This window comes from Coloeus monedula, assembly GCF_965178545.1.
Source record: "Coloeus monedula genome assembly, chromosome: 7".
In the NCBI taxonomy this organism is placed as follows: Eukaryota; Metazoa; Chordata; class Aves; order Passeriformes; family Corvidae; genus Coloeus; species Coloeus monedula.
In genome coordinates, this window is record NC_138787.1 from 40,197,989 (window position 1) to 40,223,806 (window position 25,818).

General features: G+C 44.4%; 1 protein-coding gene across 6 annotated transcripts in view; it reads left to right on the top strand.

The window, feature by feature from the left end:
* The first annotated feature begins 697 nt into the window (after nt 1-697).
* The window catches only part of PKP4 (plakophilin 4), a 72,012-nt gene continuing 46,891 nt past the window's right edge, over nt 698-25,818 (top strand). For all 6 annotated transcript variants that reach the window (XM_082284696.1, XM_082284698.1, XM_082284701.1 and 3 more), the window contains exon 1: nt 698-782. The gene's annotated coding sequence lies outside the window, so the exon portion shown is untranslated. The remainder of the gene's footprint in view (nt 783-25,818) is intronic.

Here is a 25,818-nt window from a genome sequence, read left to right on the forward strand (position 1 = left end):
GCGGCTCACAGGCGCCCGGGACGCGCCAGGTCGGGCGGGACCTCGGGGGCCCAGCCGGTGCAAGCTCCCTGCCCAGGCAGGCTCAGCCCGGAGCACGTGGCACAGGGTCGTGGGCAGACGGGTCCGACTCGGCAAAGCCGCTGGAGCTCCGGGCTGCTCCCTGCTCCGCTCCTGCGGCGGTTCCCTCGGCGGGGCAGGAGGCGGCCGGCACGGAGGGACGGGCACCTCCGGCCATCGCGAGCACCCCCGCACCGGCCATTCTGCAACCGGTTACTCCATCCACGCGCACACCGCTCGCCCCCGCCGCACTCGGACACTCACCGCGACGGGCCCGGCGGGTGGCACCGGAGGAGCCTCCCGTCCCCACAGGCTCCCCTAGCGGAGCCGCCTCGGGCACAGCGCGGGTCCCGTCGGGCCACTCCCGGCAGAGTCGCCCCAGACACGGATTAGGCTGGGCTGGGTTGAGTCGAGCCGGGTACGTCCCGTCCCGTCCCGTCCCGTCCCGTCCCGTCCCGTCCCGTCCGCGCCGTCTCCCCCTCACAGCATCGGTAACCACGGCAACCTCAAGTCGAGCCGCCATTGGAGGGTTTAACGAGGGGCAGCAGCCAATGGAACGCCGCCCCAGGCCGCGCCTGGCCAATGGAGGTGGGCGCCGGGGCGGGCGGTGCGTGACGCGCCGCGCGGGCGGGGCGGGGCTGGCGGAGCGGGCGGCGGGGCCGCCACCATGGAGACCCCGGGGTAGGGCGGGCGCGCCCGGCGGGGCCGCGGGGCTGCTCCGCGCGGTGAGTGCGGGTTACGGGGGAGGCCGCGGGCTGGGACCGCCGCGCGGGAGAAGCGAGGTGCGGCGAGGAGGGCGGCACGGGAGGCGAGGCGGCGGACCCCGGCGGGGCATCGTGGCCGAAGAGCCGTCGTCTCGGGCGGACCCGCGGGCGGAGCAACGCGCGATCTCCTTGCCCGCGGGGCCGCCCGGAGCCCGGTGGAGCCGCCCGGAGGGGCCCTGCGGACGGAGGTGCCGCCGCCTGGCCCCTGCCCCAGGCGCTGCGCGGCACCGGGCGGGAGTGCGGAGCCCGGGCCCGCCGGTGTCCGCGGTCGCGCCGTATGCGTGGGGTGTGCGCGGCGCTGCGCCGGGAGCTGCGAGCCGAGCGGAGCGGAGCCGCAGCGGGCAGGGCCACCGGGCCTCACCGCGCCTGCAGCGCCGCACGGCCCCGGGTGGCGGGGCCGGGTGGGGACGCGGCGGGTGGTGCGAGGGATGGCGGGGTCGGCGGAGCGGGCGGGGTGAGCCGGCAGCGCCGGGCCCTGCGCGCCCGGTGTGCCCTCACGGGGCGGCCGCGGGCCCCGGCTGCCGTCCCGCTGTTCCCGGGTGCCCCAGGCTTCGGCTGTCGTCCTGTGTTCCCGGGGGTCCCTGACCCCGCTGCTGTCGCGGCGTTCTCTGCACGGGATTTAAATACGGATTTTTCACCCTTCGTGTGACCGCAGAACGAGCCGCGCTCCCGTCGCCGGGTTCTGAGGAGCCGCGGAGCATCCTCGGCCCGCGCACCGGGAGCATGGCTCTTGGGGCTCTAGTAACTTTTTGCGGTGTTTCCTCGCCCTCTCCGATCAAAGACGAGGAGCTGGGAGCGGAGGAGCACGTGCAGGGCTCGGGCGCGGCGGGGGGAGCTGCGGCCCGCGGGGACAGGTGCCCGCGCTGCTCGTGGCGGTGCCGCCGGCCGGCCGTGCCTCGGGCACGCTGCAGTGTGTGCGAGAACAGAAAGTGCTCTGCAGGTGCCGCTTACCGAGTGCGACTGCCGTGGCTTGGGCTGGGAGAGCTGGGAAATGGAGTCTCGCCGTAATAAAATAAATGCTGATGCTGAACCCAGGCTGTTTCAGCACAGAAAAGTCAGAGTTGATGACTCAAGCCCCCTCTGGTTCATTTCTCCTCCCGGCTGACGCTCAGGAGGCATGGGCAGTTCACGGATAGGGAACTGAGTGTTTCTGAAGTGCCTCTGTTTGCCCCATAGACCTTTGTACTTTTTTCTTTTTTTTTTTCCTAAATAGCCTCCTGCTCCGTGTTAATTTTACATTAGTCATTGCTTCCAGATTCGACTGTTTGAAGGAAAAGGTGTGGCTGGACTGGGAGCACTAGTGTTGCATGAACTGGCTTTACAGTTTTTTCAGCATTGTCATTTTTTGATAAATTGGAGTTTAGAGATTAGGAGATGACAAGGATGATAACTTTTTCCCTTTAACTAATAACTGTATTTTTGAGGTCAACACCAAATAATGTGTTCACGGTGATAAAAACATCGGAACCTACTTAATGTACTTGTTTAGTTTAGGAAGAGACAGTAATTTGGTCTTGTTCATCATGTTTCAAGTGGGGGGTGTGTTTTGGGGGCAAAAGCTTTTTGTTGGCATTTACATGCTGTAATGTTTCTGTTAAACATTACAATGTTATATGCAAATAAATGTAACCTGTCTGTGGAAAGATAGATTGCAGTAACTTTCTCCTTCTGTTGAAATTGCTTGTGAAGTGCTCTATTGCTGCTGAAATAAGATGCTATTAATATTTTTAATTAAGGTAGAACAGCTGATAGGCCCTTTCCAGTAAAAACTGTCTTTTTCCTTTCCAGTAAAAACTGTCTTTTCTTTAATGTTCAGCATTAATAGCAGTACTGATAATAGAAGTTCTCTTTAAAACGCAGTTGGAGAAAGTTTTGTGAGAGTCATCGTCTATGAGAGGGGAGGATTTGTTTTAATTTTTCTTAGAATGTCAACACGATAACACCTTTTGGAGTTTGCTTTTTTCAATAGTAATGCAGGATCCTTTTATAATGAACAGTTGAATTCAGTCACACAATGTAAACAGGGGAAGTGATAGGATACATTAACTTTTTACAGAAGCTTCTTGTAATAGCTAAATATCATCTAGTGCATTTTTAGGTATTTTTCATAGTCAGTGATAGTATATGTTATGTACAAGTAATAGTAATCTTAATTAGTAATGTGTGTCTGGTGTTTAGTGTAGAAATCTGCACTGAATCTGAATCCCTGGAGAAAAACTGCATTTTAAATAAACAGGAAACATAAATAAGAACTTCATGTACTTTTCCTTCACCTTATGCAGATTATTTCAATACATTTAGTACAGATGAAGAGCTAAAGCAGTTCTGAAAGATAGGACTGTGTGAGTAATGTCTTAATTTTGTTATGGGGATTTTTTTTTTTTCTTAATTGTGATGCTGAAAATAATCAAGTCCTGCAACATTTGGTTATTTGTTGGTCCAGGAAAGTAGTGACTAGTTCAGGGAGTTCAGTGAGCTTAACAAAATTTTTGTCAGTGTAATTAAGAGTAGTTTGCTTTAGTACCAGGACATACTCAGTGTAATATGGTACAGAAAAGACCCCTAAAAAGGCAAGCAGAACTCGTGATACTTGTCTGGAAAAGCATAGCTATGAGCCTGTTGTTGGCCATAGTCTGTATTGCTCTCAGTTACTTTTCTGTCATTTTCAGTCAAATCAGTGAGTCTGGATAGGTTACATGGAATTGCTCTGGATGAGCAGCTGTGCTCTTTTTCAGAGGTAGCTGAGCAGAGCAGTCCCCAGGAGCAGAGAGCTTTTCTGAGCTCCTAGGGGCAGCCCGCCAGTGCCTCCTGCTCCGGAGCGCTCAGCCTGGAGCTGCGGGCGTGCGGGAGGTGGCTGGGAGGCTGCCCCGCTTGGGAGCAGCAACTCCATGTGCCAGGATTGTGTGGGACACCACTGGCAAGAGTTGCTACAGGAAGAACGTGTTTTGCTACCTTGTACAACAAGCGTGTGGACATCTCCCAAGGAACCTGTGTTGGTGCAGGTCAGAATTCTGGAATTTTCAGCATTTTTGCTTAGGTTTGGTGGGGTTTTTTTTCTCAAGCAAAAATAAGATGGCAAATCCTTATGAATATGGCATGTACTGTCAGTCCAAAATTAAACCAGTTCCAACTTTAGTAATTAGGTGGGAAAAAGAGAAAGGCCTGGTATAGCTTTATGTGCGAGTGACTGGAAAGCCAGATGTGAAATTGGGCTGTTGGGAATGGCCAGTAGCTATCACTTGCTACTGCCTCTGCCTTGATTGCAATGTTGCTGACAAGAAGGCAGTTCAAATGCTAGTGAAGATGGAGAGTAAACACATAACCGCAGCCAAGCCCAGAACCAGGGCCTGTGGAAATGGCCCTTCCCGAGGAGCAGGCTGTGCTGGCTCTGGCAGCAGAACTTGGGAGTGGAGCTGGAGGGGCTGATGGCACCAGGAGGTCTCTGGGCATGCTTGGGAGCTTTGCTGATTCTCAGCTGCTTTCCCTAAGGCCTGCGAGATGTCCTAGTTCACTGGACAACTTCTCATGTTCTTTTACCCGAACAGAATACTCATTTATTCTGCTTGGGGGAGGTTTGCAGAGGGAGGGGAGGAGGTGGATAAAGACAGCCAAGAACTGCCTCTGGTGGCCTTCCCAAAGCTTTTTCTTGCACGGAAGAAGATCCCAATGTCTTGTCAGTTAAATCTCTGCAGCTGGCAGCAGTGTTCAGACCTTTGCTCCTCTCCCCCTTGCTGCCCTTAGTACCTCGCTCCTTTATTTAAAGGCAGACGAGAGAGGCCTGGATTTCAGGGGGGAAAAAAAGGAGTCCATCACTTTCACAGGAGATCAATTTTTTTCTTTTCTGATAGTGGGATCCCCGAGTCTGTCGTTAGAAGGGGAGGCTGGAGGAGAAGGGTCTGTGGGTGGTGTCTCTCAGCGGCTCGGCTGGGCCGTGGGAGGCCGGAGGACTCCGCCGTGGAGCCGCCGTGCGCTCCAGGGTCAGGGAGGTGACTCCGGCACAGGCTTGTCCTCCTTTCAGGATCGGCTGCGTGAGTCAGCGCTCGCTTCCTGAAGAGCGAGAGGTGTCTGGCTGCGGGGGCAGCACGCGGGAACCGGCCCGGCCAGTTCGCTGCTGCCTCTCCTTGCCTTTCCTCCCCGCGAAGACAAAGGCGGAGCCTTTGGCTGACGGGATCCGTGGAGAATGTCTGGGGCTGTCTTCAACTTTCTGGTCCTCTTCGTTGCATCCCACTCTTACAGGCAGACAAAGCTTCGGAAAGTTGGGGAAAATGTGTGCTTTGTGTATGGTATCTTTAAACAAGGTACCATTTTAACAGAATTTTTTTTAAAGGCATACTTTAGTGATACATGTGTTTTCCTACTGTTATTGCAATTTTAAGATATTAAGAAAAAGAAATTGATATTTTTCTCCAAAATGTCTCCATGACCATCTCTTACAGATCTTCCCCCCCTCTTTTTTTTTTGATTTTGCAAAGCATTTTAGAGATTTCTTACCTAGCACTAGGAATTTAAGACCAGTCAACTTCCTGTTTAATTGCTTTTAAAAAGAATTTTAAATATGTCTTTATTTTAGTGGAGAAAATTAAACTGGGAGTTGTTACTTTATTTGAGAGTCATTAAACCATTATTCAAGAAATAAGTAAAATTACCCCCCCCCGTGTAGTGTTCTAACTACAATGAAATGTAGTGTGTTTTTGTGAACCTTAAATTAACGTTATAGCTGATCTAATATTTTGATTGGTATTGTGATGAATTCATTAGTAAAGAGGAGAAAGGAATCTATTGTAAATTCTTTGAAGGTGTACAAGTTGAAACTTGCTTTCTGCATCACAGCTCAGTGGGGGGATTTTTAATGTATTTACTGTTTGTGCCATGGGTTGATGGTTGTGGGCAGTGAATGAAATTCCCCTGTGGCTGTGGGATCTATGCGATGTGTGAGGCAGGTGGTTCACAGCCTCTGTGCAGGCTGTGGGATGAACTGCCCTTCAGGGTTTGCTGAGTTTGTGCAGAGGAGTTTAGGGCACCAGGTTGCCATTCCCTGATGAGTGAGTACATCTTGGAACATTGCATGGGGAAGCTCTGTTGGGATTTGCTTGTCTTGGGGTACCTTTGCTGGCTGGCAGTAGGGATAGCTCTGGATTGGGCTGGTCCAAGAGATGCCCTTAGACTGACTGGGGCCACCTCCAGAGGCAGCAGCAGCAAGAGGGAGAATGTCCTGGGAGTAGGTGGAGGGACCTAAGGCAGGAAGGTAGGGGCAGTTTTCCTAGTGTCAGGTAGGGCAAGGGAGTAGCAGAGATCTGAAAGCAAGTGAGGAAAAGAAGGAGCTGTGGTGTGATGCCAAATATTGCCTTTTGTCCCATGAGGTCCAGCTCTAAGGAGCAAAGAAGAAGCATTTTAAAAATTTAGGATTTCTGTTTGTCTGGGTGCCAAAAACTTTTCCTGTCTTTATCTTCTTATCAAAAGCTCCTCATGTTCTGTACATGGTATGGCAAGCCAAAGGCTATCATCTGGGCTATGGTTTTAACCTGTTTTTATAAGTGTACTCAAAAGCATTTGCATTACACATGTCCAAATAGAAAGCACCTAATCTATCCCTTAGTTTGCTTTATATGATCTTACTTAATGCCATCTGTGCTAGAAATCTGATGTGAACAGATTACCAGCTTGTGGTGGATTTCTGTCCTCTTCCCCAGGAAGGCAGCAACAGGTAATGCATCCTAGGTGCTCCGAAAAGAAACCTTTTCAATTCCAAACCCATGTTCTTCAATATCTTGCCTTGGCAGAACTTCCTGTTATGTAGCCTGGGAATTAACTATTGGCATGTTTGTTATCGTAGAGGTAAATTTGATTGGTGAAAACTAAAACCAAAGAAATTCACCTATCTCTGAAATTATTTCAGACAAATGATAAGTCCTTAACTTCCACGGCAATGTGACAGGCTTAAAGCTGAAGCATTTCTTTTGCAAAATAAGCCCCAGGTGGTGTGTGTAATGTAACTGATTTCGGGGGTGCCTGGACAGGTGGAGCACTGACTGTTAATTGGAGACATTCTGTGTACAGGTGTTTTTCTGTAATAGTGTTCAACAGTTGTCTTCTGCTAATTCATGCTGAAGTCTTGTGTGGTATCTAAAGATACATTGGGAGACAGATCTCAGAGAGTTAGTATTTTCATCATGTTTTTATTTTAAAACAAAATTACCATATATTCTTATTGAGAAATAATGCAGCAGTATTATAGCATATTGTGAAAGGAGATTTAATTTGTATCATACCTGTGTCTAAACTCCAAATTGACGTGGCCCTCTATGAAGTAGAGGGAAGTCCATGCTCCACAGAGCTTACAGACAGAAAGACAAAACTTAAACTGATGAAACAATTGGAGAAGATACCAAGAGCATGTTTTTATAACACATGCCTTATCCAGGGTTCTTGTGATCCGGTACTACACCTGGGCTAGGGGGCTGTGTAATTTGATTCAGCCTTAATCAAAGATACACTGACAGAACTTGCCACTTGTTGCTGCTCCATAGCCTTCATATGCAGCTTTGTCCTCATAACTAATGTGATGAAAATACCCAGTTCCATATTTCAGCTGAAACTGAAAATATTGGCAGTGGGATGACTGATACAATGCATCACTTGTTCCTGGGAGCGTGTTTGTATTTCGGATGGGAGATTAAAAGGCATTGAACCTAGAAATCTCAGATTGGCTTGTAGACTTGTGAGATGTGCCTGTTTGCTGTGTTATTTGGATTATCACATAAAGAAAGAAAATTGTGAGTTGCTATTGTTTCTTAATGTAATATGTAGCAACAGGATACACTGAGATTTAGGAAATTTCACTGTCATTAAATACATTCTTTTCCAGAAGATACTTTTAAAAGAAATCATAGTTTAGAGTTCTTTAGAGAATAGATGGGCAGAAAAACTTCTGTGGTTCAAGAACTTGACACTTCTTAAGGAAGTTCTGAAGTTCTGGTAGAGAGCATTGCCTGTTTTGGGATGCTTTTTGTTCAGGCTGACGTAGTCAGTCGTTCAACACTCAGAGTTTTTTAATTTAGTTGTGGAGCACAGGTTATTTTTAAGCAGCAAAAAAATTCACCAAGTCACGTACTGACACTGAGATAAAATCAAAAAACTACAACGACAAAGGACCCAAATCCCAAAACAAAAACAACCACCCTGAAAATATGCAGTAATTAAAAAAGTGGTGAGTTAGCAAGGAACACTGAATACAGGAATTGGATTTGTCTGATGAGCTACTGAGTTTTATTTTGGCCGACTTGAGTGCTCTGAAAGGAACCACCCACTGTCCATCGGGAGCTGCTGCTGCATTGATCCAGTCTGGAAATGTATTCACACAGTGGAGGAGGATAACAGTTTTTATTAAACTTAATGCATTTATTGCTGTTCATAGTGAGTAGATTTTAAATATCTTTTTTAGTGTAGTAGATACGAAAGAATATATCCTGAATCACAACTTCCTGCTTTTAGGAAGTGTGGAGTGCATTAGATGTAGGACGTTTTGCCTTGTTAGAATTCCAGCAAACGCTGTTTTAGTGATACAGTTCATTGTATTAGTTGATATTGTATTATTGAATTGTTTTGCATTACTAGTATATTGATTTAATCTATAATATAAATATTAATATATTTCAGACAATTTTGAAATGCTAAAGGAAAATACTTTGTTTTAGATAGCAAAGATAATTCAAGTTAATGCAACTTTTCCAGTATTTTCCTTTGTTTTCTCTGCATCTCAATGTATCACAGGTGTCGTATTGCAACAGAACAAAAATGTTTTACTATGGCAATATTCCAGATTTTTTTTTAAAAAAAAAGTTGAAAAAATATGCTTTATGTGCAGGAGTGCAAGCTATGGGATGATATTTTCACTTGGTCAAGTGTTACCAGTTCAAATGTGACTGTGTGCAGAGCAGTGCGTTGATTAGTCAGGCTGTGTGCACATCTCACCGGTAGAGCAGCTGTGGAAGTTCCAGCTCGGTACACCAATGACCGTGCATGAAAGCCCAAGTCAGTCTGCACCAACCCAAATAATAAACCTGGGCTCTGCAGCACCCTGCTGGGGTTGCTGTAGGAACACCTGGAATCCTCAGCTCTCCATTGAGCGTTGGGGCTGTTTTCCCAGAGTTTACTGAATTCTGTCACTCTAAACTGATTGTTCTCCAACTTGGTGTTGTGATTGAGCATTGTGAAAACAAAGGATTCTGCTGTGCAGACACTTTCTGTGTTTTGAAATATAAACATGACCTTTTTCTTTGTGCATGGAAGCTGATTTATCACGCTTTAGAGCAATGTCCTGGTGTGAAAAGTTCAGACAGCCCTTCCTTCAGCTGTGCAACACTCAGGAAGGCCTCATTCCACAGGCCAGCAGCTGCCTTCTACTTGTATGGAATATTCTTACAAAATGAAGGACTGCTAACTCTGAGCAGGTCACTTCAAGAGTAGCTCATGCTTCTCTTGGAGCTGATAATTGGTTCATCCTTCCCCCAGGTTCCCTGACACAAGCAGGCCTTTGGAGGAGCTTATTACTGTTGTCTGTGCAGCAAACAGCCACCTGCCTGTGAGGGTTTTCCTTCCAAATATTTGATGTGTCTGTCTCGCTTCCAAGTCTTTAGTGGGCAAACTTAAACATGTTGGAGGAAGGGGAGACAGGATGTGCTGCTGCATGGATTGCGTTCGGCTGTTTCCCTCCTTGCACAGGATCTTGTGGAGGCTGCCTTAGCTTTGATCTCCGAACTTAAAACTATCCTCTAGCTGACTGAAATGGTTTGCATCTTGCACAGAATTATAGCCAGAATAGAGATTTTTATCTTAGAAGCAAAAATACCTTGTAAGTCCAGAAATTCAAGGGTGGTGTTTCCTTTTCCCCAGTACAAACATAAATACTACATGTGAAAGCTCTGCTATGTCATGCTGCTGATGCCCAGGAACTCACAACCAGCCCCGGAGCCTCTGCTCTGGCGACTTATAACAGCCTGGGGCAGGAGGAGAGCAGGGATGTACTTGTGATGTCTAAACAGGCTTCTTAACTTTCTTAATTTTTACAACATTTATTTTATCAACCCTCCCATTGTATTGCTGTCTTTTGGATTTATGCTTGATCAATGGATTTTATTCATTCTTACACTAAGGTATGAGGTGAAAATCCTTATAGAAGAGTTTAGTTTGTTGAAATTCAAAACTGTTAAGCTTGCTTGACCTGTATTTCAGAACCAGGTTTTGGTTCTAGACAACAGATGAATAACCACTGTTCTGCAATGTCTTTTGTTGCAAGAATCACTTGTACTTAGAGCTTTTAAAAGGAGATTCCTTACAGAATACGGGGAAAAAACTTCCAGGAAACAGCTAATATTTGGTGTTCCTTCAAAGTATTTATCCATTTTACAGAACTTGTAAAAAGATACGGTAAGTTGGGATTTATCTCCTTTACAATTACATCCCCATAATTTAGCTGAATCTAGTAATTCCAGACTGGAGGATGCTGTGTTTGTGCGGCCAGCTCATTTCCTTGTGGAGGCTGGGAGAGAGCCCTGGGGTACAGAACACCCACTGCTCAGGTCCCCGTCAGTCGGGATTAGCCGGAGGGATCTCTGCTCTGCCGCACCGGAGCTGTTCCGAAGGGTTTGTGGATGGCTGGGTTGACCATGTGCTTGTGATATTTGGACCTTTTCAGTCTCTAAAATGGCACAATTCAATGGGAAGACAATGCTTGTCACTGAGGATATGCTATTTTTTGAAACACAGTGCTTGTTAATGCATTCGCTAATCTCTTACAGTGCATGGAGTGAGCAGCTCTCTGTTCAGTAGTGTCAGGGGCTTAGTTTGCCTTTCAAAGGCCCTTACTGATGGACAGCCTTGTATGCTCTGAAGTTTAGACTTCTTGCCAGTGTACTTTTTCAATATGAATGTGAAGCAGTTTGTGTGTGACGTGTTAAATTTGTGAGACTTGCGACTCCATTATGAACACTAATGGCACCCTTTCAGTTTTAGGTGTGCATTAGTTTTTTGCCCTGTTTTCCTTGAAACAAAAGTTGGTGTTTGATATGAATAATCTTGTCCAGGATACTGGCAGTGGGCCTGGTGCAACTGACTGATGTGGTGCTAATCCCTGGCTTTATTTCTGTTTTGCCTTTTTTGTCTCATAAGTGTGTGTTAGGAGATGCAGTGACTGTGCCTCTCACCTGGCTAATGTTGACCATTTCTTCTTCTAGATGAAAGAATACATCTGTCAAACTTCCTGAAGTATAGGATCTGTGTGGGTTTGCATGGCAGATTCAAAGAGAATGGTGACTTGTGTGTGCAGAGTGACTTGGGTAGGGGACATTCTGCATCTCCCTCAAGTTATTGTTTATCATGGCACAACTACAACTGTGATACTCATTTGGGTGGGTTAGAGCAGCTGTGGCCTTGACTTGATCTACACTGGACAGACAGGATCAGATCCCTCTTTATCCCAAGTGAACTTAAACTAAGATGTGAAGTCTTGACACAGTACTAGAGAGGGGAGACAAAGTGGATTCAACTAATGGTTTTCACACACCAGCTTGTACTATAAATGAGGTGGAACCTGAATGTGTGATTTTGTGGGTATGCAGATGCACCTGGCATTGCTGCGGTGCTGTGGGTAGGTGCTAAATGCAGTAATAGCTTTGGTTATTAGTTAGTTGAGCTACTGTATGAGGATCTAGGTGTATATTTTATTCAAGAGCCCTAACTGAAATGGCCCTACCACAGGAGGAAAGCCAGCAAATCACCTTGACTTGACCTTAACATTTTCCAGTTGCAGAGATGCCAGCAGAATGTGAATCAAAGCAGTACTGCCTGTAAACACATCCCAGAGGAGCCAGCTACTTTCTGCTGGTTTAACTCAGATTGAAGGAGTTTGACTCCCCTTAAGGTAGATATGATTTTATTTGTACAAGTAAGAAAAAATAAGTCAGAGGTACCAGTATGATAGGAATCCTCCCTATGGATCCTAACAGCGAAATTACAACACTGGAGAGAATAGCCACCAGTAATTTTGTTCTCAGATGATATATTCACTATACCTTTCTTTGCTTTTCTGAAATGTTCAATTCACTGGGAAATTTCCTAATTTGTAGTTACCGTGATAAATTTCTTTACGGTCATTTAAGATCGGTTTGGTCTTCTCTCAAATGTTTCCTTATCCTTATTTTTACACCCAAGTATTCATAGAAAACAGTGTCTTCTCAGTTTCTATTTCAAAAGGTTTCTGGTGATAAAAAAAGGAGGGCTTGGTTTCTTTGTCATCATGACAGCCTTTGAATTCAGGCAGACCAGCAGAATCAGCTGCAAATGTGAGGAACGGGGCCTGTGCCAGGTGCTGAGTTAACTTCCATTTCATTCTAATGGGAGCAACACTTCAGATTCTCTGCTGAAGTGTGTTTTTGATGCACTCTACAACAGCATGTTCCATCACTGTGGCCATCTCACAGGAGCAGCTGTGTTATTCTCTCCAGTTACTTCTTGGTGATGACCTTGCTGTCTGTCACAGAAACTTTGTTTGGTGACTGTCTGTGACTTGGGTAAAGAGCATTGACAAGATCAATGCCCCATGCCCTTCTTGCCGACCAAACCCCCCCCCAAATTTGGAAGATGTGAAGGCCAGTTGTTTTGCTGGTGTTAAATGTGATCAATCACAAAGGAATTCCTAGTGGAGAAACTTCTCTCCAGATGGAGCTTTGTGTTAATGCTACTTTTTTCTCTTCCTTCCCTTAAGCAGGCTGCATACATAATCATGGTCATTCCACAACAGACTGTGTTTACCTTATTCTGACTGAGGTACCTGCTGGGGTATTACCTGGCTGTGTTTTCTCTGCAGACAGATGTTTCTGTCATTCATAGTTCCTGTGCTGCTTTAGTGAGCCCTGGTTGGCTTGCTTTTCTCTAGCATTCTCATAACTCCATTACTATTTGACTTGGAAAACAGCAGCAGACAGGTAGATTTCTCCTCTCCCCTTAGGCTAGGAAGGGAACATCAACCTTCTTTTGCATTTCTATCCCTTTTAAAAGTAGGTATGCTTCGCAGATAAGGAATCCTCTATTAGCTTAGATGTACAATTGCATGCCGCTGTGTGTCATCCCTTCCACTGCTTTGGATAGATATGGATTTGTTTGGGAGCAGGGAGCATCAGACAGCTCTGCTGGGCTCAGCTGGTTCACGTTACCACATTGTTTTCTATTTCATAAGACTCGGTTCTTCTCAAATCCACCTCTAAAGTTACAGTTATGCCTACTTGAATTATCTTTCCATTTAGAAAATTTTATCAGTCCATAATTATGTGCTCCATGGCAATTTTGGCAACTGATTTTTTTCTGTTCTGTCTTTTAGGCTTGAATTAGTTGAGTAATCTTTTTTATTTGACTGCTTTTTTTGTCACCATGTCCATTAAATGAATAGCTGTGCCCCACCACTGTGCTGATTATTCATGCCTCCATTGATGTCTAGAGCAGCTGGATCTTACAGGACCAAGATTCCAGTGGTATCTGTTTCTAATAGAGCTTCTACCCCAAAGTGTGAGTGGCCACTGCTAGCAGCTCTCTCTTCTCTGCTGTTGGAGATTGACTGAACAGCATTAATGGTTATGCTGTAACTTCTATCCTTTGTCATGTGAAGGAACTCCAGTTACAAAACTGAATAGCCTCCAGAGAGATAACTTCTATGACTTCTTTTGGTGACATGACTGTTCCTACCCTTTGATTTTGCTTTGGTCAGTGGGTTGTACAATTCACCTATGGATTAAGATTTTAAGTAATAAATTGCAAATATGACAGAAGTCTGTTGTGAAGACAGTGAATTGATAGTTTATTAAGAAAGCCTTTTTTTTTTCTGTTGAAAGTTGGTCGCTCTGAGCATGCTGTACTTTGCACCAGTGCAAGTTTTTCCATCTGTTGCTAAGAGGTTGTCGGTGAGGTTGGGTCATCAGTTCTTCAGAATTCAGTGTGAAACTTGCAGTTCATATTGCCATTCTAGTAAATAGTTTCACTCTCATGAAGACTGACTTGAGGATAATGGAGTCTGAAGACTTGTCCCACCCCTGCATGGTGTTTGTTGGTGACAGGTATGGAACAAGTAACCAGCCTTGTGTCAGAGCTTTGTCCTGTGCCAGCTCTACCACCTTTTCCTTTCTTTAAATGCTTTGATTTCTTGTTCCTATGGAGGACAGGGGTAGTGATGATAGTGATGTTGGTTTTGAAAGGATATCAGACTGGCTTCACCAAGATGAGGGCTGGCTCCCTGGCACTGCTTCTGGCCTTGGAGACAGGCCTGACCCCAGAGGCACAGGCGTGCCATGCAGTGCCACGGTCCTCGCACCATCCCTGGTGCTGGGACCACAGCAGCAGTGTATGGGCAGGACAGTACTCCCAGCAGGAAGCCTGAGTTGGTCTGTGCTGGATTATCAACCTGGCGTGGTTCTGCTCAGCCCTTGTGCTGTGTTTGGGTAGTGGCTGCCCTGCCTCGAGTGAGCTGTGCTGGGGTCCCGAAGTGCCCAAGCACAGCAGCTCTCCAGGATGGCATGAGCAGCGTACTCTGTCAGTTCAGTTTAAGTAAATGCTGTCTTTGAAGGTGACCATAAATGACAAGGGACTTCTTGTTTGTTCCTGGGCATATCCTTCCTGTGGTTCACCAAGAGGATATTGACAGGCAGCAACAGCATGAGTATTAAAAACAGATAAAAATGGGACAAGGTAGTGTGTGTGCATGTTTACCCTGCTCTAGGTGAATGTGCTGATCTGAAGTCTGCATTAATAACCTTGCTGAGGGCTACTTTTAAAACATAAAAAAAAAGATTTTGACAGTATTCATCAGAAGATGTGCTGAGTGTTATTTGGAATTAACCAGCAGCATTACTGTAGAGAAACAATTTACGAAATGTATTTGCCATATTAAAGAAGCAACTTCTTTAAAAATCTTATTTGAAGAAATAATTATGTGCATACTATATATATATATATATATATATATATATATATATGTATGACACTTTTCCTTAAATTTTTATTGTGCTTTAGTTTGACAAAAGAAGTGAGGTGTTACACACTTCTTTTAAACACAGTACATGTAAGGTAGATCTTTGAGCCTACTTTTGCCCCTCCTTGCTGGGCATGTTCACAATTGCTTTGGTATTTGCAGCTTTACCTCTTAGGTTGTATGGGAACTGAAGTAACAGAGAATGTCCTATATTGAGTTAAAAAAACCTAACAGTTTGAACCCTCTATTTGTTTGTGCTATTGCTGAAAAGCTCCATTTTAAGTGTTTTGTATTTGAAGTGGTCTCTCACAAATGGACAAGAAAATGCAATTAGGTGGATATGCATTCTGTTACCATCTGTAATTTATCCTGCTGTGATATTGAAAAGATAACTAGCAGCTGCCTTGGAGCACCTTACTGAAATGGTTCATTTTAGGTGGCATAAATGGTTTGTGTGCCAAGTATTTTCAATTTCTGCAATACAGTAATTTGGGTGTTTGTGGATTCCTCCCTTCCCAACAGGCCTGGATTCGGGCATTGCCTGGCTTGGGGCCCGTTCCTGCCCGGTGCTCCACTGCTTCCTCTGCTGTACTTTACAGTGCTCAGAAAGTACAGTTCAATAGGAGCTATCTGAAATTGTATATATTTTTATGAAGCTGAAGTAAGACATTCTAAAAATGGAAAGATATGCCTCTAACTACTCTAACAATTACTCTGTAAGCATTACATAAAAGAGCAATAAAGAGCAATCTCGAAAGCGGTGGAAGTGCATTCTTTTCTGCTGGTGTCATCCAGGAGTGTATTTCCTGAGTTGTTGTGTTGACTTCTACTGGACTTGCAGAGAGCAAGCAAGAGCAGGCTTTCTCAGGTTTGAAAGTGGAAATCCCCTAAAACGCTAATTAATTGTTGTATTTTTTTGAGACTTAAAATTGTGTAATTTTCCAACTCCCTCCTTGTTACTGAGAGGCTTTGCTTTTGATTGCTGCCTTTTAAACCCTTCATCCTGAGATTTGTGTTACAGCACAGTGAAAATAACTGGTTGAGTTTGTATCTTTACTGTTGGTAGAGATGCTTATTTAAATATATCAGTATTAATTGTCAGGCATATCTAAATCCAAAGAGTGAACATTTAATTTTTTCTATTATCTGTAGTTCTGAAATAATCTAAAAAATCATGTTTGAATTTGGAAGGGCAAAAGAGAACCCCAATATTCCATTTAGAGGAGACAACAACACTTAAATAAATAATGTCATTTATATTGTCTGATACTGGCAAGAAGGTGGCTGTAGTTCTTAAATATTATCCTTGATTATTGTTTTGTCTTTCCTGCAGCGACGTCAGTATTTCAGCTGTTACTGCTTTTCCCAAAAGTCTCTGCTTTATATCCAAACACAGGCAACTTCTGCATAAAATTTGCATTGCTTTGGTTGCTTTCTTCTGACTTTTCAATTGATCCAGCTTGAAGCTGGGTGCACAAAACTTCAGTGAAGTAGTCTGGGAAGATTGTGCATTTTCAATGCAGTGCAAAATGGAAAATAAGCAGGAGGGATCAATGAGGTATCTTTTTTTTCTTTTCCCTCTCTTTTCTTTGCCGAGGGAAAGTGCTTTGATTACAGGCATCCCAGCTCTGTGTTTTCCTCAGAGCTGTTGTTTTGCTGTTTGTATCTGCTTCGATGCAGGACTTTGTTCTCTGTGTCTCTTGAATCACCTGGAGTGTGGGTGAGGCAGGGTTATGTGTGGGAAGTGGTACAAAACTGGGTATCACTGGGGTCGATGAACAAACTTCAGTGTTTGGTGGGAGTTGTGATCAGCTGGTTTTGAGTTTGCTGTTTGTTTTAAGGCTGGATTGTGCTGTAGTTCCTGACCTCTGCGTGCTGGCCCACCGCTCCATGCTCTGTGTGTCCCCTGCCCCAGCCATGCACTGCGGAATGCCTGCAGGTGCCAGCTCCCGTTGCTGTCCCAGGGAGCCCAGGCACAGCTGTGACAGAGCCCGCTCCCGAGCTGCCTTTCCATGCTAGTGAACTGCTGCTTTGGTTTCAGCTTCCTGAAGAGTTGTCCTGGTCACCCCTCTTTTCCCCAGTTCTTTCACCTAGGTTTTCTTGGTTGCATCTCACAAAGCCACGTGGCAGTGTCAAGACTTTACATAAAATGTGTTTCTCTAGTGCTCTTGTCATAGAACAAAATTAGGTAGATTTGATATAACAAACCCACGCTCTTTCCTAACACTTGCAGTTCTAGTGTCTGTTACTGGTTTTGGTGTACTTAATTGCCCTGCTCAGGAATTAGCATGTGACTAGAATATGGGGCAGGGAATTAAAAGGTAGAAATAAGATTCATGTTGTTGTGATGACTATTTGAGATTCCTTTGATGTTAGCTTTTAAAATATGTTTGAGTCATACTTTCAGTCTTTTGGGAACTGAGGCAGGAAAGCTATCTAAATTGCATCTCCAACTGGTAAACTTTGATGCAAAATGTTGCCATCTCATGACAAAATTACATGCCTTTACTAGATTTTACAGGAAGAAGTCTTTTTCACTGTGAGAAGAAAATCACATCTTAGGATCTTGTAGTGCTGCATAAAGATGCAGTTCTGCCACGCTGCAGAAGGCCTGTGAATGCTGTTCTTAAAGTTTCTCCTTGTTTTAACTGAGCATCAGCAAAGAACCTGAACCATATGCCTTCATTCAGGATCTGTTTTGCTTCTTGACCATTTCCACACTCAACATGTAGTTTTTTGTCCCTCTGAATTTTTTTGCTGCTGTATGCTGGATTGCCTACATTTTGCACTGTGGATGTCTGTTCTGAAGTGTGGTTACAACTACTGACATTATTTAATGTACGATTGACCTGACTTTTTTCCCCCTCTGGCACTTCTGCAAGAGGTCTCCCTGCCTAGCCAGACGCTTTAACCTGAGTCTGCCTAATTTTGTAGCTGTGTTTCTGTCACCTACCCCTGCTACAGGAAGGCATATGGGTCACTTGGATGGGAACAGTTTGTGGTTTTGTGTTTAGCAGCATTGGCTCCTTCATCTATCTTTGTGGTTTTCCTCAAATTACTCAATTGTCCTTGATCTTTTCTAACTGTGATATCATTTGTAAGTTTTGGTGTTCACAACTTTTCATTTCTTCATAAAATATTAGTAGAAATACTAAACTCTCTGTAGAGTTGTGTAATCCTACTACCAGTACTTTCAGTTTTGAAGGGTGAACAAAATCAAATACACCTCAGAAAAATAATACCAGTCTTTGGGATATTGGAGAACTGATGGAAGCATTCATAATTGTAGCCTTAAAAGCCACATGTTTGTTGTCTAATCCTTATATTTTGCTTCTACATTCAAGGGGTTTTATTAGCTTCTAGATTGGAGAGCAGAAGAGGAGAGAGCTTCATTTGCTTACATGTAAAAGTTTGCAGGTAGAGTGTTCTTGGCAGCAAACAGAGTTTTGCTGTGCAGGTCAATGTCAGGGCAAAAGGAGGAGTAAACTGCAGTTTAGTAATTGATAAAACTTCATTTTAATAAAACCTTTTGCTAATCCATAGCCATGTTTATTGGAGAACAGTGGTATTCCACAGTCTATTTTTATGGCATTGAAGAATGTGACATTTCTGTGGTAGTCATTTGATCAGGAACATCCACAGGTGGCACTGAAGAACTCATAAATATATCCTGAATAGTGGTGTTTCAGCATCATCAGTTTCTCAATTTTGCAGGGGCATAGTTGGGTTGTTGTCCTTGCCACTGCTGGTTGGTTGCTTGTTCCTGAGCCACGGCTCTCCCTGCAAATGCAGAGTGTGGTGTCAGTGAACACACACAGCTGTCGAAGGGGAATCACCGATTGCAGCTGGTTGGTTTCTAAAGGCAGGATATGACTGGGGTTGGTAGTGTCCGGCTCCAGACCATCTCAGGGATACATGTTACACCACATCACTAAAAAACTGGCATTGTCAAATCAGGGGGAGGTGTGGAAGTCTGTAACTCTCCAGTTATCTTTTGTAGGGGGAGTTACAGCGGCTAATTTTTATCATTGAGAAAATTCTTTGTATAATAATTTTTTTCCGAATATGCTATATGACAAAATTGAGGAACATACTTTTATAAAGGTATATAACATAGGTTTGGGTTGCTAATACTTCCAGCTGAGGAATGTCTGCCTGCAGGTAGTGAGCATTATCTCTAGCAATAACATAGTCACACTTCAGCAATAATTTTGCTACAAGTAGAAATTGAATAGCAGCTGCAGCCATTGTTGTGGTTGGTAGTGGCTATATCTGTTCTTGCAGCCATTCTCATTTAACTGCTGTTCGCTTGTTTGTAGGAGTTTTCAGGTGGGAGATGGCACAGGTATCAGTTTGGAGCTGGGGCACAGGGCAGCAGTGCTGTCAGCACAGCACACTTGTGGATGCAGGTTCTCCAGCTGTCAGTTTGCAAGTTATGTTGTTCTGTGATATTCATTCTGAAGGACTTCATACCTACATTGATTGCATCTATTCCAACACCAAACTGAGAGTTTATCCTATGCGTGGTTGACTGAATAATTGATGAATGTCCTTGTCACCTGACAGTCTGTTTGGAAAACCTAAAATCCTTCTGGGATGCTGCATGTCCCTCCTCCCCCTCAGTCTGCGATAGAAGAGAGGCTGAACTTTATCCCTTGAGATCACTCTGCTGTCTGTTTGCTAGTCTGCAGAGCTGGCTTTGAGCACTGTGCTCTGATGAAGCTGTGTTCGATGGCAGTGGATTTGGATACCTCGGCAGAGTGGAGCAATGCAGATGTGGAGCGGCCCAAAGGGAAGGTTCGGATTTGGAGTCTCTTGTTTCTTATAAGTCATGGAGCCTTGTTGACTTAGACTTCTGAAAACTCTATTTATTGCCATTTAGCTTCTGGTACTTCATATGCTTGCAAAGTGTAAATGCTCTCCAGACGTCTGTCACATGACAAAGAGGCTTCTTTTCAGGTGAGCTACAGACAGTGCCTCAGGCCTTGAAGGACGTGGTTGTAAATATGTCTTTATTCAAAATGGTTGTCTTGCTGTACCTGTCTGATACCTTCTGGTGAATGGTTAGTTTGAAAGTTATAAAAGACAGTCTCGTGAGCATGTTACAACTAGACATTTGTGGATGTAGAATCTTGCCTGCTCACCTGGAGAGGAGTTAAAGTATGTAGCCATCAGCCAAAAAAAAAAAGAGACTGTCTTTTCCTAGAGACAAAAATATGTTTATCGAAAAGCTGGGGTAATGCACATTTTAGGATTTTAAAAGGCCATAGTACCAAATGGTTTTTGAACCTGCATGTATTTAAGTGAAAAACAAAAAAAGGGGAAAAAATACATCTTTTAAAGAAAAAGGGATTAGGAAGAGGCTACGTTTAGTGGTAAGTCAGTTAAACACATCTCCCACATTTCTCAGGCAGCAGGTCAGGTGTGTATAGGTTTCCTTTTCGACTAGTCAAAAGGGACTCAGTCTGCACAATTGTGCAGGTGGTTTTTATCCTGACATTACTGAAGTCAGTTTCTTCCATGTTTTCATGGAAGGTAACATATTTATTTTCCTGGTTTCATCCTTAGGTCTTCATGAACTTGTGCACTACTAATGTCCATAAAGAAAATATATCTCTGAACACAGTGGTTAGCCTGTAGTGGGATGTTTGGAGTATCTTCACTTACTGCATCTGGAAATTTCAAACCCTGCTTTTTATGTAAATGTTGGAGCCATCTTTCACAGAATTCATTTTTAGTTGCTTGCATCATCTTTGCAAGTGGGTAAGTTGTCATCTGCTGCCTCTCCATCCAAACACATTCCGCAGGCTGGCAGACAGAACGCAGAGTGTGGTTCAGTCATTTGGCTGCAAGAAGCTTGAGCATGCGAATCCCAGCCTGGTTCTTAGGTGAGCAGCACTCTGGCCTTGCAGCAGGATGGAACCAAAGGGAGCTATTCCTACGTGGAAGTGTACTGACAGCTCTGTGAAGGAACTTGAAAACAGATAAATTTTAATCAAATCTTCCTGTAAAAACTAGAAATGTAGTACGTCTTGCTTAGGTTTTGATTTTTCATGCACACTGTAAAGGATGAGAAGAGCAGAGTCTTTGACCAAGAGCTGAGATGTGCCTTGTTGCTCTAAGTGTAGATATACAAGAATAACTTTGTCATGTAGTAAAATAACATTAGTGTCCCAGCAAGTTGATTTTAGCTTATAGGAGCTTTCCCCCTCTGTACTAATGAGTGATTTACTCTTGTTGCTTGAGTTACCCTTGTAGCTAAATAAATATGAGGATTTTCAGTGATGAGATGTTGCCCATTGCTTTTCTTATGTTGCCCTCCTGAAACAAATCCAGCCCATCCTGTCCTAGCTGACAGAGTTGGTAAGAATTGTATTCCCTCTTCAGCATGGATTGTGCTGGTGGCTCTTCTTACTGGCTGCAGTGGGAGGCTCGGAAACAGGGAACATGGGTAAAGAACAAATTTGGAAGAATAACCAATGTAAGGAAGGCAGGAGGAATACACAGGGAAGGGATGAGGAAGTTGTGAAAAAGAACCACTTCTGTGTGGCATCAATCCTCAAAAGGTCTGGCTTTTTCTTGGGCCTGCACTAAAAGAAGTGTGATTATTCAGTACTGACAAAGCTGTCTGGATATGTCTAAGAAAACAACAGGAGGAGCACAGGGAATAGAGACTAATGAGAATGAAAACTTAAAGCATGGTTTACTACACTTGGCTTGGTGATTTCTCATATTTCTTCTCTTCTTCTCAGCTGTATATTCTTCCTTGTGTCAGTGATTACTTGGCTGCAAGATTGGCTGGCTCAGGAAAATACACCCCCATCTCGTCCCCAAAAGCATGGCTGTGTCAGATGAACTCACTGAACATGCTGGCTTTGCAGCTGTTTGACCAGTCGTTCAGACACAAAAGGAAGTATTTCCCACGTTCCTTCCCTGTATGCTGAGAGCAGTGTGAGGGCCCGGAGTGGCCTGCTGCTGAAGCCAGCTGGTGACTCTGCCCAGCGCAGTGCTGGGGTGCTGGGGCTCTGCAGAAGGAGAAGGGCTGGGAGGCTTCAGGAGTTGGTGTGAGCCACATGAGCAGAACAGGGTGTGCATGGTGGAGGCAGCACTATCCTCTGAAGGGGCAGTTTTGGGGCTGTTTAGGGGGTGTTTGCTTAAGCAAATCCCACAATTGCCCAAGGTGATGGTCCCTGTCAAACCCTCACTGGATGTAAAGCTGAGTCTTTATGGTGGCTTGGTTTGCTCTGCTGTGATTTACTGTGTGGTTTCATAAAGCCACGTGAGTGAGCCTCTACAGCAGAGGCTGAGAAAGCCACTGTTCTCAAAATTGTTTTAAGGAATTTCAAACTGGAGACTTCAAATAGAACAGCTTTGTCTTCCTTGCACACTTGATCTGGACTTGCCAGCCTGGAGATAGGTTGGCACTGCTTTTGGCCTTTACTTCTAAATAGAGAATTTCAAAATTCAGAATAGGTGTTAAGGATTTTCTTGGACTTATGCTACAAGATGAACTATTTAAGTATTTTTCTGAAAAATTATCCAAGTGATTGAAAGGCATTATTTTTATCACAGACTGAAACGCACAGCAAATTCTCACTGTCCTCCATGTTTCCAAGCTTCTCACATTGTGCTCTTGAGCTGCATTAGAGCCGTTTACACCATGCACAAATCTGTATTCTGCAACATCCACCAAAAGATCATTCCAGAACATTTAAATCTTCCAGTTCTTGTGTATTCTTTACTCTAGCAGAGAATCTAGCATGCAAACTTTGATGTTCAGTGATTTTAAGATGCAGTCAGTTGTGCTGAAATGCACTGGACAGAGCTATAAACAGTAAAATACATTTTCTGAGTTTTCATTGTGGCTACAGAGATCCTAGATTTTCAATGTGCCGGAGCAGTTTGAGAATTAAAAGAGCTGGAATACAGGGAAGCATTAAGGTGCATTTCTGATGGTACCTGTGTGTACTGCGTGATCCGTTAGTGCCTAGGGCTTGCAGAGAGCAGCCCAGGGCAGGACTTAGGAAACTGCAGCATTGGGCTGTGGGGGATGAGGGTTTGGACAGCCTGGGAAAGATGTAGGAGCAGTCTCCTGTTCTGAGTGATGTCTGACTGCTCGGCCACGACACCAGATACTGGCAAAATAACTATGAATCTAATTTTTTGGGGGGGATGAAATCTGGTTGCTAGTTTTCCAATACTGAATCAGTTATCCATACCCTAATGAGTGAATAGCACAAGTCCAAAGAGTATCTTGAGCAGATAAATCCCAGTCCTGTGAAAGGAAGAAAGAGGATTTTTTATTAACTCCTCTCAACTTCTCACTCATATCAGATTTTAAGGCTCTCACAAAACCTGCTCTTGCTATTTCCTGTTCCTGTAAGGTGAAGATGACTTTGTAAGTTCCTGTCTTTAAGCAGCATCCCCTAGACAGAGCTGCGGTGGTGGGGACTGGGTCCTGGAGAGCTTCTCCCACTCCCTTACTCTCCTGTGCTGTCACCTGGGTCATGGGCCTGGCACAAGGGCGAGGTTGGATGAGCAGGCTTGTTTATTAGCTCAAGTGTGTACCTAAGTGTTTGTAGGATCAGAGCCAACAGTTGCTTAATGTTGAAATCAAGATTAAAAAAATCAGTAACTTTGCCAAGAAATGTGTTAATTGAAGGAACATCAGTTAAAACAACTGCCTGTGTGAAAGGGTGTAGGTCTCTGATTACATCTCTTAACATTGAGATAGATGCACATTTAACACTGACACCTTCACTAATAATTAATTTGATTGGTTTTTATCTGGATGTTTTTATTAGATGCTCAATACTGTGTATATTTTCTGTTCCAATGAATTAGCACACCTTCCAGCCAGCTCAGAGGGATGTTTTCTGGACTGGTTTGTTTCAGAAATCTACTACAGATAGGTTGAGAAGTTATTCATGGTGTTGGAGTGAGAAGAGAGAAAACTATGGAAAAGACAAATCGAGATTGAGCACAGCAGTAAAACATTCTGGTTTTGTAGTTTTTAGTTGGTTCAGTTAACCGTTCATTTAGGCAACATACTTTCAAAGTGATCACTTATGCGGAATCAGCACTGCATTTTTGTGGAATATAGTGTATTTTTGGCTTTGTGGCACATTATGGAAGCTTGAAAAAATCAAGTGCTTTTTTTAAAGTAAGTAGCAAAATAAAGGTGCTTTGCTTTCTCTTAAGTCTTAAAGAAAACTAAAAACTCTCTTATGTTTAATGGAATAAATACTGCAGTGATTTCAGTGTTTTAAGACATAACTTATCTATTGTAAACTGTAGTTGGAGCTTTGGGAAGAACTGGAAGTAGAGAAGTATGACCATAATGGCACATTGTACTGGCTTTGGCTGGGGTGGAGTTTATTTTTTTCACAGTAGCTGGTAAGGGGCTGTGTCTGGGCCTTGTGCCCAAGGCAGAGCTGGTAGTGCAGGGCTGTGTCAGTCCCTGCTGAGCAGCACCTGCCCAGCACTAGGACTGTGCTGCCCCTCACCTGTCCCTTCAGCCAGCAAGGGAGGAGGCACAGCTGGACAGCTGACCTCACTGACCGAAGGGCCATCCCGGCCCAGAGGGCATTGTGTCCAGCAGTAGCAGCTGGTGGAAGGAGGAGGAACGTGGACCTTTGGAATGATGGCATTTGCCTTTCCCAGCCATGCATGCTGGAGCCCTGCTCCAGGATGGCTGGGCACCTCCCTGCCCATGGGAAGCGGGGAATGAATTTCTTGCTTTGCCTTACTTGCCCATGGAGCTTTCCCTTTTTCTATTACACTGCTTTTATCTCAACTCAGGAGTTTTTGCACTTTTACCCTTCTATTCTCTCCCTATCCCGTGGGAAGAGGGGTGTGAGCGAGAGGCCCTGTGGGACTGAACTGCCCACTGGGTTTAAACCACAACACCTCTAAGTAGTTAATTGATTTGAAGCTGCAAACATGCATAACTGCATAATTGAGAATTCTATACTACTTTATCTGTTACTTAAAAGCTTGGCTTTATTATTGTCCTGTATTTTGTACTTCTCTCCTGGAAATCCCAAACCATGGCAGGCACTGTCCTGTTACGTACAAGTGGAGACACAGTGGGATACATGGACCAACAAGCAGCCCCTTCTGGGAGAAGCGCATTTGTAACTTGTGAGTTTTTGAGACTTGTCCTTTTGATTGCTTAGCAGATGTTTCTAAATGAAGGAAAGGCTTGATTGGGTAGTTTTATTACTTGATATGCTTGCAAATTTATCAGGTCTTTTAGAAACCTGAAACACTGAGTTATAGTCATAAAAGAACTATGGGAAGTGATATAAAAAATCAGACATGACACATGGAATTGTGACGTATTCTGTGCCTTGGGTTCTTACTGCTTGATTAAAGAGTTGGCTTGTAGACATAAAAGTTTGAAGAAACCATTTTTATTTTCTAAAACCATAAAGTTGCGCATTTGACTTTTCAAAATTCTATTATACAACTATTAGAGGTCATTTTTTATTCTGCTTGCTTAATTGCTGTTTAATGGGTTCTGTAGAAATGGTCCTTGAAGCTTTAGGTACAGCTTGTGACAGTCTCACACAGCAGGTGTGACAGCCTTTGTATCTGCAAGCTGAAACCAGTAAAAATAGTGTTTCAAAAATATCCAGATATGTCTGGTTACTCATTTGTGGCACCTTGGAAATCAAGTAGCATTTAATGCCACTTTATTTGTTGAGAGTAAGTTCCATTCCAGTCGCAGAGTTCACTGTGGTCTTGCACAGTCACGCACACCCGCAGGCCTGGAGCTCGCATGAGGAACACCTGTGGGAGCCGCCTTGGGTGAGTAGGGAGGGCCTTGCCCTGCCCTGGGGTGCCCTGACTGCTGCGAGAGGAAGGGATGCTCACCATGGGCCGCAGGACTTGGAGATGAGGAGGACATTGTGGTGTGGTCCTTACCTTATGTGCCATATCTGTGGTGAGGGGAGACCCGCATCTGTGGTGAGGGGAGGT